At 44.6% G+C, this 15,083-nt stretch overlaps 1 protein-coding gene across 8 annotated transcripts in view; it reads left to right on the top strand.

Annotated features, from left to right (window-relative positions):
* VEPH1 (ventricular zone expressed PH domain containing 1) overlaps nt 1-15,083 on the top strand; it is a 268,821-nt gene that overhangs the window by 143,932 nt on the left and 109,806 nt on the right. The gene's annotated exons all lie outside the window — the stretch shown is intronic.

Raw genomic sequence — 15,083 nt, 5'->3', positions numbered from 1 at the left:
TAAGCAACATGGAAAAAATTTGGAAAGATTTTAATCTGAGGAATGCTCACAGCTCCTGGCATAGCAATTAGCATGTAATAGGCATGCAATAAATATTTCTTCACCAAAGGAATAGGTGGATGAAGAAGCACTGTATAGTAGCAGGCTGGCAAGAGAGAGAAGTTCCAGGATGCTATTGCTAAAGTTTTAACAGTTGGCAAGCGTGGCCTGGACAGGTGGCGGGGAACCTACGACATCAGGGCACATCATTATTGTGAGAGAGCTTGGAATGGTAGGGAGCTGATCTCCAATAGACTGAGGGTGAGGCAGAGAGGAAGGGAGTGGATGAGAACCCAGAGACACCATGCTTGAGTGACTGCCTAGACATTGGAGGTAGTGCTGATAGCCAAGAAAGCAGATAGTAGGAGGGGAGCCATCTGGAAGTGTTTCTTTGCCCCGCTATACACAGAACACATTATCTCATCAGTAAGGTCATCAAAGTCAATCATGACTCTTTATCTGAGCCATAGTTCTCTCAACACCATAGTTTTGACTGAGCATATAAAAATCTGTCCATTGTTGCCTGGTGCAACATATATATCAGGGTTTCTCCACCTTGGCACTGTTGCTTTTTGGGGCTAGATTGGTCTTGGCTGAGGGAGTCTGTCTTGTGCATTACAGCATATTTAGCAACGTCCCTGACCTCTAGCCACTAGATGCCAGTAGCACTGCCTCCAATTGTGACCACCAAAAATGTCCCCAGATATTGTCAAATGTCCCCTGGGGAGCAAAGTTACCCCTGAGAACCAGTGCTAGATACATATACCATTCACAGGTAGTACGTCCATACTTCACTTGCATAGCAACAGCCTAAATATGGCAGCTTCCAAGAAGTTCAAGGCCAGCATCATGAAGGGATGGTTTGTCAACCACAAAGTTACTGTTGGCTAATTTCCATGACGCAGTTTCAGAAACTTGGTTGAGAGTGCCTGCAGCTGGGTTTGGAGGGCTGTTTTGTACCATGGGCACAGTCAGCCGCTTACTTCTTCCTGCGTTGACAGACACGTGTATCAGAAGTGCAAGCTCAGGTGCCTGTCCTGGCCGGTCATCTGTCCACTCTCTATCACTTCAACAAATGCAAGGTTTAAAAAGGCCATTTGACAGATGTCATTTTTTAATATGTGTGGAAAAGACTTGGATAAAGGGGAAAAAAATGTTATGTAAAGGTGATACCTTAGATATTTTAACAGGAAAATTTATCCTTTCTAAATAGGCCCAATCCAATTAGCAATAAACAATTTTCCCCAGAAAAGAATATATGAGATATATAGGAAGGAAGAAGAAAAATAAAGCCTCATTATCAAAATCTAAGTCTGCATGGATGAGAAAACATTTAAGTTCCTCCTTCCTTTACTACTTAAAGAGAAAAATTAAATGTGAAGAGGTAAAAAAGGTCACCATTCGCCTCGCACTCAACCACCACCACCACCTCAGCCTCCATCAGTTAAAAATACTTCTCCCAGTTCAACCCTCTTCTCCCAGTTCAGCCCTCACTGTCAGTCTTCTTCTAATCAATTGTAATTATTCGGTGGGAACCTCAAATCACTGGTGTGGACAGCCAGCCTTTTGTGTTAACTGCTCATCCTCTCTGGGTTGGTTGCTATGGCTTCTCTCCCAACATCTCTTCCCTGAATAGCCTTCCTTGTTTCCATTTAGTTTCAGTAATTTAAATCTGTGCCCCCTAAAGCAGAAAGGCCCACACTTTTGTCTAAAGCATACAGCAAAATCTGATCCTTACAATAAAAGGGGAAACGAATAAGTGAGGAAAGCTTGAAAGAAAATTAAAGATGATAAAATTCAAAACAGATGTCATCTAATTTACAAATTTGACACATAGCCCAGCAGGCCAGATTTTAGACTTCAGGCCAAAATTGCAAGATAATCAAAAGAAAAACAATTAGCTTCCTAGAGAGAATGAAAAACTAAGGCGGACAGGCACCTCCTTTGTGCCAAATGACTGAATAAGAATGTGTGAGTTTTTTTTTTTATTTTTTTATTTTTTTATTTTTTATTGACTTTGTAATAATATTACATTAAAAATATATATGTGAGGTCCCATTCAACCCCACCCCCCCACCCCCCCTCTCCCCCCCAACAACACTCGTTCCCATCATCATGACACATCCATTGGATTTGGTAAGTACATCTTTGGGCACCTCTGCACCTCATATACATTGGTTCACATCATGGCCCATACTCTCCTCTATTCCATCATGTAGGCCCTGTGAGGATTTACAATGTCCGGTGATTACCTCTGAAGCACCATCCAGGGCAGCTCCATGTCCCGAAGACGCCTCCACCTCTCATCTCTTCCTGCCTTTCCCCATACCCTTTGTCCATTATGTCCACTTTTCCCAATCCAATGCCACCTCTTCTATGTGGACACTGGATTGGTTGTGTCCATTGCACCTTTATGTCAAGAGGAGGCTCAGATTCCACCTGGATGCTGGATGCAATCCTCCCATTTTCAGTTGTAATCACTCTAGGCTCCATGGTGTGGTGGTTGTCCTTCTTCACCTCCATCTTAGCTGAGTGTGGTAAGTCCAATAAATCAGATTGTAGGTGCTGGAGTCTGTTGAGGCTCAGGATCTGGCTATCACATTGTCAGTCCAGAGATTCAAATCCCCTAAATATATCTTAAACCCCAACATTAACTGCACCTCCAGCACATTAGCATGAAAGTCTTATGAAGGGAGATCCCATCTGAATCCAGATTCATCACACATAAACACCATTTCCAAAGAGGGGCCATCTGCCCTGGTAGTTAACCCCATCGGCCATGACCATAACTCCCGTGGGTCTCTTTAGCCCTCAAAGGAACCAATATCTGGGGGTTGTATCTGCTTTATCTGTCTCTCTGACTCTGCTCAGTTGTGCATGAGGGCAAACCTTCTGCCAGCCTCCAGACTCTTTTTTAGAAACTCGTAGCCATATAAACTCATTTCTCCTTTCCATTTCCCCCTTACTTTAGGTCAAACAGCATTTTAAAGTCATGGTATTTTATGTAGACATGGATATTCTGCTGATCCGCATTGAACCTTCCGTATAAGGTCATTTTCCAGTTGCATCATCAGTTGGTAGTTGATAGTGGTCCCTCGTTGCCAGGGAGGCTCATCCCCGGGTGTCATGTCCCACGCTGGGGGGAAGGCATTGCAATTACATCCTGAGTTTGGCTTCGAGACTGGCTAGAATGTGTGAGTTTTATTAGATGCACCAGGTAAGCACACTTGCACTTTTCCTGCTCCTCTGTTTTAGAAAGAATGCTGATATATAAATAATAAGTCAAGAGAGGCTAAATAACAGGATAGCCAAGGAAAGCATTTAGATTTTTATATTTTGGGATTAATTCTGGAAAAGCAGAAAAGGTGTAACGGCAATTGTGGATTGAAAAAGAGAAGGCATCAGAACAGAGAAAGGGGCTGATCCCATCCAAGCCCTTTGTAGCGTTCTGGGTAGCCTGATTGGGCTGTTTGCTTGCCAGGACCCAGTCAAAGCTAGGGACAGAGAGGTTGAGCTCCTTGCAACTGGCCAAGCAGTTGAATGATCGTTTGACTCAAAGATGGCCTTGGCCAAATGAATCTGGTGCCAGGGAGACAGCCCTGGTCAGGTGCTATCAGAATCGGGGGCAATTTGTCACAAGTGGTCTTAGCAGGAGGCTAGGCTCAGGGTCCAATAAAGAAATGGAGGGAGAGAAACAGTGGAAAGAAAGCAGGGGCAGGGAGGTAAATAGGTGATATGAGAAAAGAGAAAGAGGGAGGATAGAGATGGGGAAAGTTAGAGGAGAAACCAAATGAAAGAGGAGAAAGGGTTTGCTAGCTCTGCCTTCCTTGCCCAGCCTCAAGTCCCAGGTGTGTGTGTGTGTGTGTGTATGTGTGTGTGTGTTCTTTTTATTATTTTAAAGAATCGTGTCTGGGTAAAAGAGGGAGAATGAAAGTAAATTATAGACAAAACTAAGTATGTAGGTGTCAACCTGATTTCCGTGTAAATGGAAAGAGATGAGACAACAGAGGGAAGTAAATAAAGCAGTCGCATATAAGGGAGAATAATGAAGGGAAAATAGAATCTGGAGATTATGTTCACAGGAGAATAACTCCAGGAAATCTGCCCTCTATCAGGTGGCCCTAGAGTTTTTTTGTTTATCCCAGATTCCATGCAGTGAAGATCAAAGAAATGGATTACAGCAGAAAACCAGGGATTTGATGCAACATGTGTCCCTAGCAGGTAGCCAAGCCACACGGGCCGTAGACCCTTTTTGAACTGAGACACCCTTTGCGACCTGTCATTCCAGAGTCCCCGCCTTGCTATTATGGGAGTCACATCAGAACCTTACCCTGGTGTAAGACACAGTCTTCCCAAAACAGTAACCAAGAGCTTGAGAGCAATGGCTCTTTGCTGATTCATAACAGACATTGCCAGCTCAGATAGACAGAGAGCAGGGACCCAAGCTCTCTCCAACTACGCAAGGAATGCTGCACCTCGGGGTCTAATCAAGCTTTTTAACCAGCTCCTACCACAGGGCTAGGGCTTTCACCTATGTTGCATTGTTTAATCCAATCAGTAGTAGAGTCTTGTAGTAAGTATTGGAGTTATGGAGGCTTCGTGTGAAAGCGTGTTGAAGTAAACGTGCTCAGGCAGACATGAAGAGAGGAAGAGCCTCCAGCCACCCCTGGTCACCTCTGGGCCCAGGGTAGAGGCGGGATAGTGGGAAAGCTCAGACATCAGCCTACAGAGTGTCCCTTCTTTTCTTCCTTCAGTCTGATCCGATGGATCTCAAATTTTAGCGTGCATGAGAATCACAGTGTACACAGTATTTCATGAATAATTCAAAGGCACTTTAAAGGAATACTAAGGATGACGTTTGCCTGTTCCTCTCCAAAGCAGTACCCCCCTTAGCCTTCACTATTTGCTTCTAGAATGCCCTCTTCTTGCCTCCCTTCCCATCGAAGGCTGCCATTCTCCAAGACTCTAGGTTGGTACCTTTTCCCCATGAGCTCTTCCCCACTCACCCCGACCTCCTTTCCTCTGAGCCGCTGCAGCTCGGACTGCCTCTCCACTCCTCAGGCACCCACATTCCTGCCCTGAAGGGCCACTTGTCTTTCTGTGGTTCCCTCTAGTCTCCCCAAACCTGAGGGAGCTAATAGGCAGAGACTGCTCTATGGCAGGAAAATAGGGTCTTGCAAGCACTTACAAGAAGTCCTTTTTTTTTTTTTAAATTTAGCAAAGACATGTTTGTACAAAGAAAAAATGATTCCTTGAGAGCAACTGCTGGCTCAGGGAATGCCCATGAGTAGGTTCAGGACCGTAATTAAAAGCACGTGAAGTTCTGTCAGCATCACCCGCTGCTTAGGCAAAACAGTGCAATCCCCCGCCCCCCAAGGTAACTTTTAAGAATGAAGCCAGGGTTTTAATAAGAAACGAGCATATCTCTTCAGTCTAGAGAGGTCCGCAGCGGTCACTTGTATAAAATGAAAATCTTAACAGCCCTTTGCGGCGGTCGCTGCGGCTGTGGTTCTCCACGGGTAGGGACGAAAGCAAGAGCTTTGGGTTTGTTTCACGTCTTCTTACTGAAAAGGTTTAGTCTGACATGTGGTACCATTTATGTTCCATCTGTTGTTCATTTACTCAACCATTTGCCCTTCCTTTAAGCAGCATTTATGGTGATGTGAAGGTCCATAAAGGTATTTCAGAAATCCGTGTATCAGCAAGGGAGGTAGGTAGGCGACATCATTAGCAGCTTTGGACACAGTGAAGCAGACCCAGGGAACGTGGGGCCCCAGGGGTGGCTGTGCCATCTGTGGACAAAGTGGCGTGGAGAGTGGGAGGCGACAGCCCTGCCCTGGAGGGTGAGCAATGCGGTCACAGCTTCGCCAGAGGACCCAGGCCCCTTTCCTTCACAAACAGGACACCAGCTTTGCCTCAAGTGCCCATGGCTTGGCTTCCCATTTCAGACAAGACAAGGAGCACCAGCTACAGCGGGGAGCAAGAGGGAATAGCGTGCCGGTGGCCGAAGAGGCAAGAGGGGCTTACCTTCTAGAGCCGCTCGTGGGCCGGGTCGGAGCTGACGGCAAAACTGCCCTTCCTCGACCCTGATGACCTAGCTACTTGCTTTTCTGGTTCTCCACATGCTCCCTGTTCCTTTTGGGGGTTTGTCATATTGAACTTTGAAGCTGCATGACCTTTTCTGAGATTTGAACACTTTTCAGTTTGGGTTGTAAGGAGGTGTCAATATTCATCTTTCAGGCCACTGTGAAGGGTTGCTCAGTTGACTATATATCAACTCTGTTCTGATATCCAGTTGTCACAGGATGTTACTCGGAGTATTAGGGTACAACACTTCTTTACGGTTACAGTGTTATCACCAATCCCATAATATGTATTGCTTATTCCTGCAGCCTGAACCAAACCCTGCTGAGAAGCAGAGGTGTGTGTGTGTGTGTGTATGGGGGGTGGGTGGAGTGTGTGCTCTGGAGTAGGACTGCTTGTGTTTAATGCTGGTTATGCCATTTACTAGCTAAGTGACCTTCAACAAGTTACTCAACATCTCTGTGCCTCAGTTTCCTCAGCTGTAAATGGAGAGAACAATAGGAGCTACCTCACTGAATTGTGCAAGAAACCATACAGGTAGAGGATGTGGAAAGTGAGTGCCTACTGCGTAGGAAGACCTTAGTAAATGTTCACTGTTACATTAGCACTCTGTCCAAGGTGGGCGTTGCAGGTGATTTCACGCAGCTACTTAAAGCACAACCTGTGGACCAGCACACCTTTGCAAACTACTTCATACTAGTCTACAACAAGGTTATTGCAGAATTTGAATGTAAGAGTTTAGAACTTTCATAGCAATTTGACATTGCTGCAAAATCCAAGTACAAGATCACTAAACTTGTAACTTGCATGTCATTATTTTATTCATTTCATTGCTCTGGTAACTTATTTTTACTATATTTTGTGAAAATAGTGATCTATGACATGAAAACTTTAAAAACAAAAATAGATTGTTTACCATAGATAGTCTGAGAAACCCTGTATTCACACGATTAATGCACCTGAACCTAAATGATTATTTTTTTAAAGATTTATTTACTTATTTTTTATTTGTCCCCTGCCCCCATGATTCTCTTGTCTGTCTGCTCGTTGTTTGCTCACCTTCTCCAGGAGGCACCAGACACCAAACCCAGGACCTCCTTCATGGGATGTGAGTGCCCAGCTACCTGAGCCACATTTGCTCCCCATGGGCTGTGGCGTCTGCTCATTGCAGCAGGGGTAGCAACTGCTTATCTTCTTTTTTTTTTTTTTTGGTCTCTTTTTTCTGTCTTTATTTTTTTAATGTTACATTCAAAAAATATGAGGTCCCCATATACCCCCTCCTCCCCCTATAACAACAACCTCCTCCATCATCATGAGACATTCATTGCATTTGGTGAATACATCTCTGAGCAACGCTGCATCTTCTTTAGGAGGCATCACACCCAAACCTGGGACCACCTGTGTGGAAGGCGGGTGTCCAACTGGTTGAGCCACATCCACTTCCCTCAGAAGTCTCTTTAATAACTAACATTTTGCTCCCCAAATTCTCTTTGAAGCCTAACAGAGATTTACAAAAGGAAACACCACTCACTTCATGAACACACACCACTCACTTCAGCCACAACTGAGGCTCAGTCCCTGTGGTAAGGATTCTAGCCAAGGCAAAACAGCTGTTAATAGTCTTCATACTTATCAGAAAGCAAAAAGCAGACTCCTTTAGTTGGCAGCGTGCAGGCCGTTAGCTAGTCCTTAAGTCAATGCTGCTTTCTCAGTAGACTAAGAATTGAATCACGGAATTTTGCCTGGAATTCTATCCCTAATTCAGTCACCACCATCTTTTTTAGTAATTTTTCCCTCCATTTCTGGGCAGCTATGTTTCTACCTCTGACAAGTGCACTGCCATATCATGTTTGGGTTGGAGACTATGAGAGATTGTATCTAAAAGGAAAGCATAAGTAACTGTTATCCTGCTCTTCCAGTGTCAAATGGTAGAGACTGACGTCTTAACTTTTTTCCTCTCCAGTAACAGTGGATGCATTTTCAATTCAGATACCCCACTTTAATCCTACCACCAGAATATAAAGTTGGCCTAGAAAAAGAAGAGCTGATTTTCTTTACAAATCTCATCCTGCCTCAGTGTGCTCTGTTGGCATTACTGCTTTACATGTTCAGTCCCCTTTATAATTTTCAAAGTGCTTTTGTGACTTGTGCCACATCCAGATGGCAATTGGCGAGGCTCGAGTGGCCTTGCGTTAAGGCTGCTGCCCACCAGATCTGCCCACTCTCACCTCAGGAACGCTGACTAAAAATTTGGGGTCCACCTGAACCAGTACCAGTGACAAACACTGAAAAGGCATCTGTAGCAGTTTAGTTATGAATTCCAAAAATAGATTTCGGATTATGTTTGTAAACTGGTCTGTACCTGTGCGTGATTAAATTATGAGTAGGGCTTTGATTGGGCCACGTCAGTAGAGTGTTGAGTTCCTGCCCCTTGGTGGGTGGGGACTCACAGATAAAAGGCATGGTGAAGGACAGACTTGAGGGTTTTTAATGTTGGAGTTTTGATGTTGGAGTTTAAAGCTGAGTCTTAAGCTGGAGCCCCAGGAAATAAGCACACAGAAGAAAGAGAAGCCAGCCCCAGGAAGGAAGGAACTCTGAGCCCAGAGAGAAGCAAGACATAGGAAGAGAGGAACCCAGGAAGCCTGAACCCTTGCAGACGTCAGCCATCTTGCTCCAACATCGGAAAATAGACTTTGATGAGGGAAGTAACTTCTGCTTTACGGCCTAGTATTTGTAAACTCCTTCCCCAAATAAATAATGTTTAAAAAAGTCAACAGATTTCTGGTATTTTGCATCAGCACCCCTTTGGCTAACTAATACAGCATCTTTATCTCAGAGTTTATGAAAATCCCCAAAGGATTAGTGAGGATGATAAAGCCCACACTATAGAATGGGGACAAACATGTATAGTTTACTAATCACCAACTCCAAATAATACACAGCCTGTTTTAAATTTTGCCTCACTGTAGAATTAGTGAAACACTTGACAGGGAAAATGCCTCTGCCCTGTTCCAGTTGTGATTCTGGTCTTGCACCGTCTAGGCCAGTGCTTCCCAACCCTGATGTGCTGAACGTGCACACCAGTCCCCTGCGGCTGTGCAAAAGGCCCGTTCTCTTTAAGTAGGCTCGGGGCGCAATGAGATCTGCGTTACCCACCAGCTCCCAGGCGATGCTGATGTTCAGTCCAAGGGCCCCTCTTGGGACAGCCAGGGTGTGGGCTTTACAGTTCTTGCCGATCCCTTCTCCACGTCCCATTCTCTCCCATGTTGCCTGAATGGCTGTAAAGTGAGCAAGTGATGGCTCCTCTGCTTTAGCATGGTCACTTCCTTGTGTCACAGCTTTTTGCTTTTATTCTAATTTGCAGCCGATGTCTGCAGCTGCTCAGAGTTCATACGTGAAGTGCAGAGGTATTTTAATCCCCTATTTCTCCAGCCCAGTTCTTGTGCTTCACACGGTGAGAAGGGTCATCCTCTTTTCGCACACTCTTTGGGACGCATGGTTTCCTCTGTCTGCAGATGCCCTCCCTTTCTCTCAGCAGCCGAAGTGCTGGGAGGGTTGCCTCGTCCTCCTGGCTTTGGGCAGGACACGCTCATCTCGCAGGTTGGGCACCACGCCAACAGCCCTCCTTCTTTCAACATCAGATTTCCAAAGGGGGCAGCAACCACCTAGGGTTTTACCATTATACTTTTTCTTACCCTTTCTGTACAAGCTGGGCTCAAAATCACTATTTCCAATAGTGCTTTCGGCAATCTGGTCAAGCGGGGTCATTCATCTCATTTTGATATGACAAAATCAGATGCAGAGTCAGAAAGAGGTTTGCTGCATCCCTAATAAACAGGAGGTTGGAGTCATGAATCTGGGTCATTCCACTCTAAGACCACATTTCCCCACAACCATCTCCTTTTAAAATCCTGAAAAACATCCGTGTCAATGAAATAACCCACAGAGTCCCTTCATTTCAGCAAAGTTCTACCATCGGCATGACGGCGTGCTGGCCCCACTCAGCTGCGTGCCTGCTGGTCTCTGCTGTTGCCCGCCAAGCAGGTCAGCGGGACAATAGAGAATCAAGAACCTCCACTCACCATTTTCCTTTCCCCATCAGCATTCAGACGTAGCCAGTCCAGCAGCATTACTCACTGCCTGCTCAAAACAGATGAACGCACTGTGGAGCTGGGGCCTCTTCTCTATCATTCTCATCGTGGCTGATGACTCAAGAAATTGCTGGAGAGTATGGAACATACCATCCCTAGAATTTAGGATGCGAACACAGATTGGACCCATTCCGTTCTCCAACTTCTCCTCCAACAAGTCTACTCTGCAGGGGTACATGTCCTGGATATGGGATCTTAAGCCAAGATCGTCAAACATTGACTAATGTTGTTTTTCTTTGATTTAAGGAGCCAGGAAGAGCGGCTGCCAATCTCTCCACCCAGCCAGCTTTATAGTCTCATCTCTGGGCTTAGAGTTAGGAGCAGCAAGCTGCCCAAGGGCCGATTTGTTTCTAAGGGGAGTCCCCGCTCACACAAGGGGGAGGTAATTAGGCCTCCCCCTGGGCTTCCCTAGAGGGGCTTTTAAAAACTTTTCTTTGGCAACGGAGACCAGAAACCATTCAGACTGGAAATCATCTGAGCCTCTTGTAATGTGGCCGGTTGAATTAAGGCCAAGTTAATATTTGGGGGATTATAGAACTCTGGCAAAGATTTCTGTAAAATTGCATCTCGATTTAAAAGTGACAAATGGAGAAGAAATACCCCCCTGCAGGGGCCCAACCTGTGGCCGGCCCCTCACCCCCACCCAGGTAAACCCTCGCTGGACCAAGGGTCCAGCAGCACTTCCCCATCAGCGATATGGAGAAGGAAGGCAGATGGGTTTCTTTATCGCTGGAAAAGGTCTTTATTTTTAAACATGTACTTCTATCTTTTTATATTAAATAAAAAGCCAAAAAACAGCAAGTGAAGGGGCAGAGAATGTGCATTTTAAACCTTGACCTTCCAACCTGTTGGAGTCAAAACTCATCCGACCTCCTTTCCAGCAAGCATCTGTGGCATGTCTCTGTGGATTGATGGTCGGTGAGGGACATTTCTCTTTTATCCATCTAGCAGCACTGAATGACTTGATAACTCTTCATCACCACCCCCTGTCCCTTCACTTCTGTGTTATACAAATTTCTGAGTCCAGAGAGGTTGTATGTATGTAAGAGAAAATCATTGTGGTGAGAATTCTGCTCTTAAGCAACACCCATGTATCTAGAGATCACATCTCCAGCCAGATACTTTTTTAGTTGCTTCTTCACTCTTCTTATTTGCTTCCTTGCAAATCCCTCTTTGCTCCACTCTTCCTCCCTGCTCCTGGCCACCTGCACGTACACCAAATGGCACCAGCACCCACCTCCCCACCCTGCCTAAGGGTAGCTAGCGCCTCTCGGGCATTTGGTAGGTCTCAGGAGGTGGAGAAGTGGGGCAGGCTGGCGTCAGATCCTGAGAAGGTCTCAGCTCATTGATTCTACAAACCCTTCAGGCTCCCATGTATGCTGCAAACTGGCCAGACACCGGCAGGGCATGAATTTCAGATAAATAAGAGTTTTTTAGCATAACTTTATTTATTTTAGTGCATAAGTATAAAACTTCTGTGCATGCCATTTGGGACATACCTATACTACTATGTTATTTGTTGTGTATCTGTGTATTTGCCTGGGTATTCTGAAACTTATTTGGCAACTCTCCCCCAGGGGTACTTGACCTGCCCCTCTCGGGGTCAGCGGGTGCCTAGAAATGACAGGGAACTTCCTTCATGGCCAAAGGCCCCGTGGGGAAAGCTTTACGGCAACGCTAGGGTAAAGGAATGGCGTGCGTTCAGATCCTGGGGCTCTCACTCCTCGGGGCTGTGGTGGTAGCAACCAACCCCTGTAACTGGCGCGGGGCGGGGGCCGGGCACTGGGGCTGCTCCTCCAAAAGCCTGACGTGGCAGCGTGGTCCAGGGGACATCAGCTCCCTCCAAGACAGGAACTGATGATCTGCCAGTGTCTGGGTCACTTGGTGTTCTTTTTTTATTAGCATCATCCATTGATAGGGCAGATAAAGTTTTTTTAAGAGAGAATAATAACAACAAAAGCAATTAGTAATAAAATCTAACCTCCCTTGACTGCCCATTATGTGTTAGAATCTGTGCTTCTTATTGATTCTGTCATTTAATCCACCCAACAAATCTGTGAGGTAAGAATGGTTATTATATCCATTTTATAGATGTGAGTGGATATAAGGAGCAGAAGAAATAAAAGAAATTAGCAACTAATCTAATAAAATTACCATGGAAGATATACTGTAATCATATGAGATTTGAAGAGTTTTGGGAGAAACATGCTGTCATGTTAACTGTTGTAATAACCTAGAGCTTTATACAGAAAGAAAACACTAGTAAATTCATGAGAAATTGTTGCTCTAACACATATTGAGAGATTTAAAAATTTGTATTTTGACCAATATCTGACATATGCACATTGAGATATACTTACGCTTTACAAATTTTCAAGTTTTAATGACCCCAGCTTATAGAAATTTCTGAAATAAAATTTAAAAGTAAGGTACCTTAGATGTTTAGAACATTAGATTCCAGAGAACCAGAGAAATACTTGAAAGTTTGTTAAATATACATGGACTAACGTAAACAGAAAATAAGTACTTCCTTTCCTGCAAATTTCTCATGTTGCAAGGGTGTATTGGACCTTTTAAAATTAACTTTGGCAAGCATGATGATTTGTAAAATACCATCCAATGATAGCACTATCTAATCTTCGTTTCTTTTGTAATAGGAGTAAATGTTCCGCTTCTGGAGCCTTTTGACTAGAAGATCTAAAAGCCTCCTATCTGTTTGTGTGTGGTCATTATCACTGTGTAGCCAGGAGGGAACCATTTTCACCATGCTTTCAGCATATCTGAAGATTAGCCTTTTATCCCATTTACTGATTCTTTTTTTTTTTTAAGATTTATTGTTTAATTTTTTCTCTCCCCTCCCCTGCTCCAGTTGTCTGCTCTCTGTGTTCTTCTGTGTCCACTTGCATTCTTGTCAGCAGCACTGGGAATCTGTGTCTCTTTTTGTTGCGTCATCTTGCTGCGTCAGCTCTCCGTGTGTGTGGCACCACTCCTGAACAGGCTGCGCTTTTTTTCTCATGGAGTGGCTCTCCTTGTGGGGCGCACTCCTTGTGTGGGGGCACCCCTACACTGGGAACATCCCTGCATGGCCAGCACTCCTTGCACACATCAGCATTGCATGTTTGCCAGCTCACCACACAGGTCAGGAGGCCCTGGGTTTGAACCCTGGACCTCCTATATGGTAGGCAGATGCTCTATCAATTGATCCAAATCTGCTTCCCCCATTTACTGATTCTTAATGTCTACTCATGTAGATTTCATTTAAGCATGGTAGGGATAAACAAGTGAATGTTATGCAAAGCCATAGGAAACCCATAAACATTACATGAAAAACGTGTTTACATTTTATCAGCAATAGCTTATTAGACAATAAACAATGGCCTGGCTACCTAATAGATCCATGCTCTCCCCAGCTTGTACCATCACCTGGGCTGGCCTGGCAGGAGACCTCTGACCTCTAAGCACTGTGGCCAGGACCCCTCACTGGGCCAGCTGGAAGGACTGGGAGAGCTAATCCTGCCAATTCACTCTGCCCAGTGGCTATCTGCAGACACTTCCCCAAAACGGGAGGAATATAAAGGAAACAAAAAAATAGTCACTGAACGTTCTATGTTGATTTTCCCTAAAATGCAGTGCCATTAATAAAACAGAATTGTGCCTTTCTCTCATCCTCACCCAGGCACTTTGCCAGGTTCACTTGGGACCCGTGGGAAAAATAACCATATGTTTGAGAAAGTAGGATTTGTCTGTAAAAGTGAGGCTTTTTTCCTCAATGGATAGGAAAAATATTAAAGTCAGTCAAGTGAACGTACACAGACAAACCAGCAGAATCGTTAGGCTATCTTGGTGTATTATTTCTAGAGACTATTAACCCTTGTTTTTATAAAGGAAGAAATAACACTAACACCATACCATATGAATGATAGTGACGTTAAACAAAAATCCAAGTAGTGGGAAACGAATGTGACTCAAGCAGTTGGGTGTCCTCCTACCATATGGGAGGTCCTAGGTTTGGTTCTGGTGCCTCCTAAAGAAGATTAGCAAGACAGTGAGCTGTTGGAATGAGCTGGCGCGAGGAGCTGTTGCAACAGAATGATGCAGCAAGTAGACACAATGAGGAAACATAATGAGAGACACAACAAGCAGGAAGCGGATGTGGCTGAAGTGATTGTGTGCCTCCCTCCCACACGGGTGGTCCCATGTTTGGTTCCTGGTGCCTTCTAAAAAAAAAAGAAGGCTAGCAGACACAGAGAGCACACAATGAGCAGACAGCACAAAGAACAACAAGGGAGGTTGGTGGAAATAAATAAACAATTTTTTAAAATCCAAAAAGCACACTGCTTTACTGGGATCATCCAGCACTGCAGAGAGCATCAGTGACCTGTGGCTGCAGCTGATCCTAGGTTCTTCCTCCACCTGAGACACAGTGCTAGTACTCAAAGCGATCACAAAATCGTACTGCAAATGGCCCCTGCCTTAAACAGGGCAATACCATTTTGTGACCACAGAGTGTTTTATAAACTCTGCTATAAAAGGTGTTTGGAACTATTAATATCATTCATGGAAAATTGCCTTCCTCCAACATCTTAAAATTCAGAAAGATTTTTCTGACTTCATAAGATGAAATCGTTACAATGATTTCCATAAAATTAGCAAAACCACGAGTTCATACAGTCCCTATGAAATGGTCTTAACCAGTTGACTTCAGCAGAAACTTGGCCCATTTTCTAAAAAATATGAAACATGTCTGGGATAAATTTCATAAGAAAGCTAGACTTGTGAAGAGCTTCTAGTAAGAACATGGTAACTGAC

Source organism: Dasypus novemcinctus, chromosome 4 (assembly GCF_030445035.2).
Source record: "Dasypus novemcinctus isolate mDasNov1 chromosome 4, mDasNov1.1.hap2, whole genome shotgun sequence".
NCBI classification, from domain to species: domain Eukaryota; kingdom Metazoa; phylum Chordata; class Mammalia; order Cingulata; family Dasypodidae; genus Dasypus; species Dasypus novemcinctus.
This window is presented reverse-complemented; position numbering and strand designations above follow the sequence as displayed.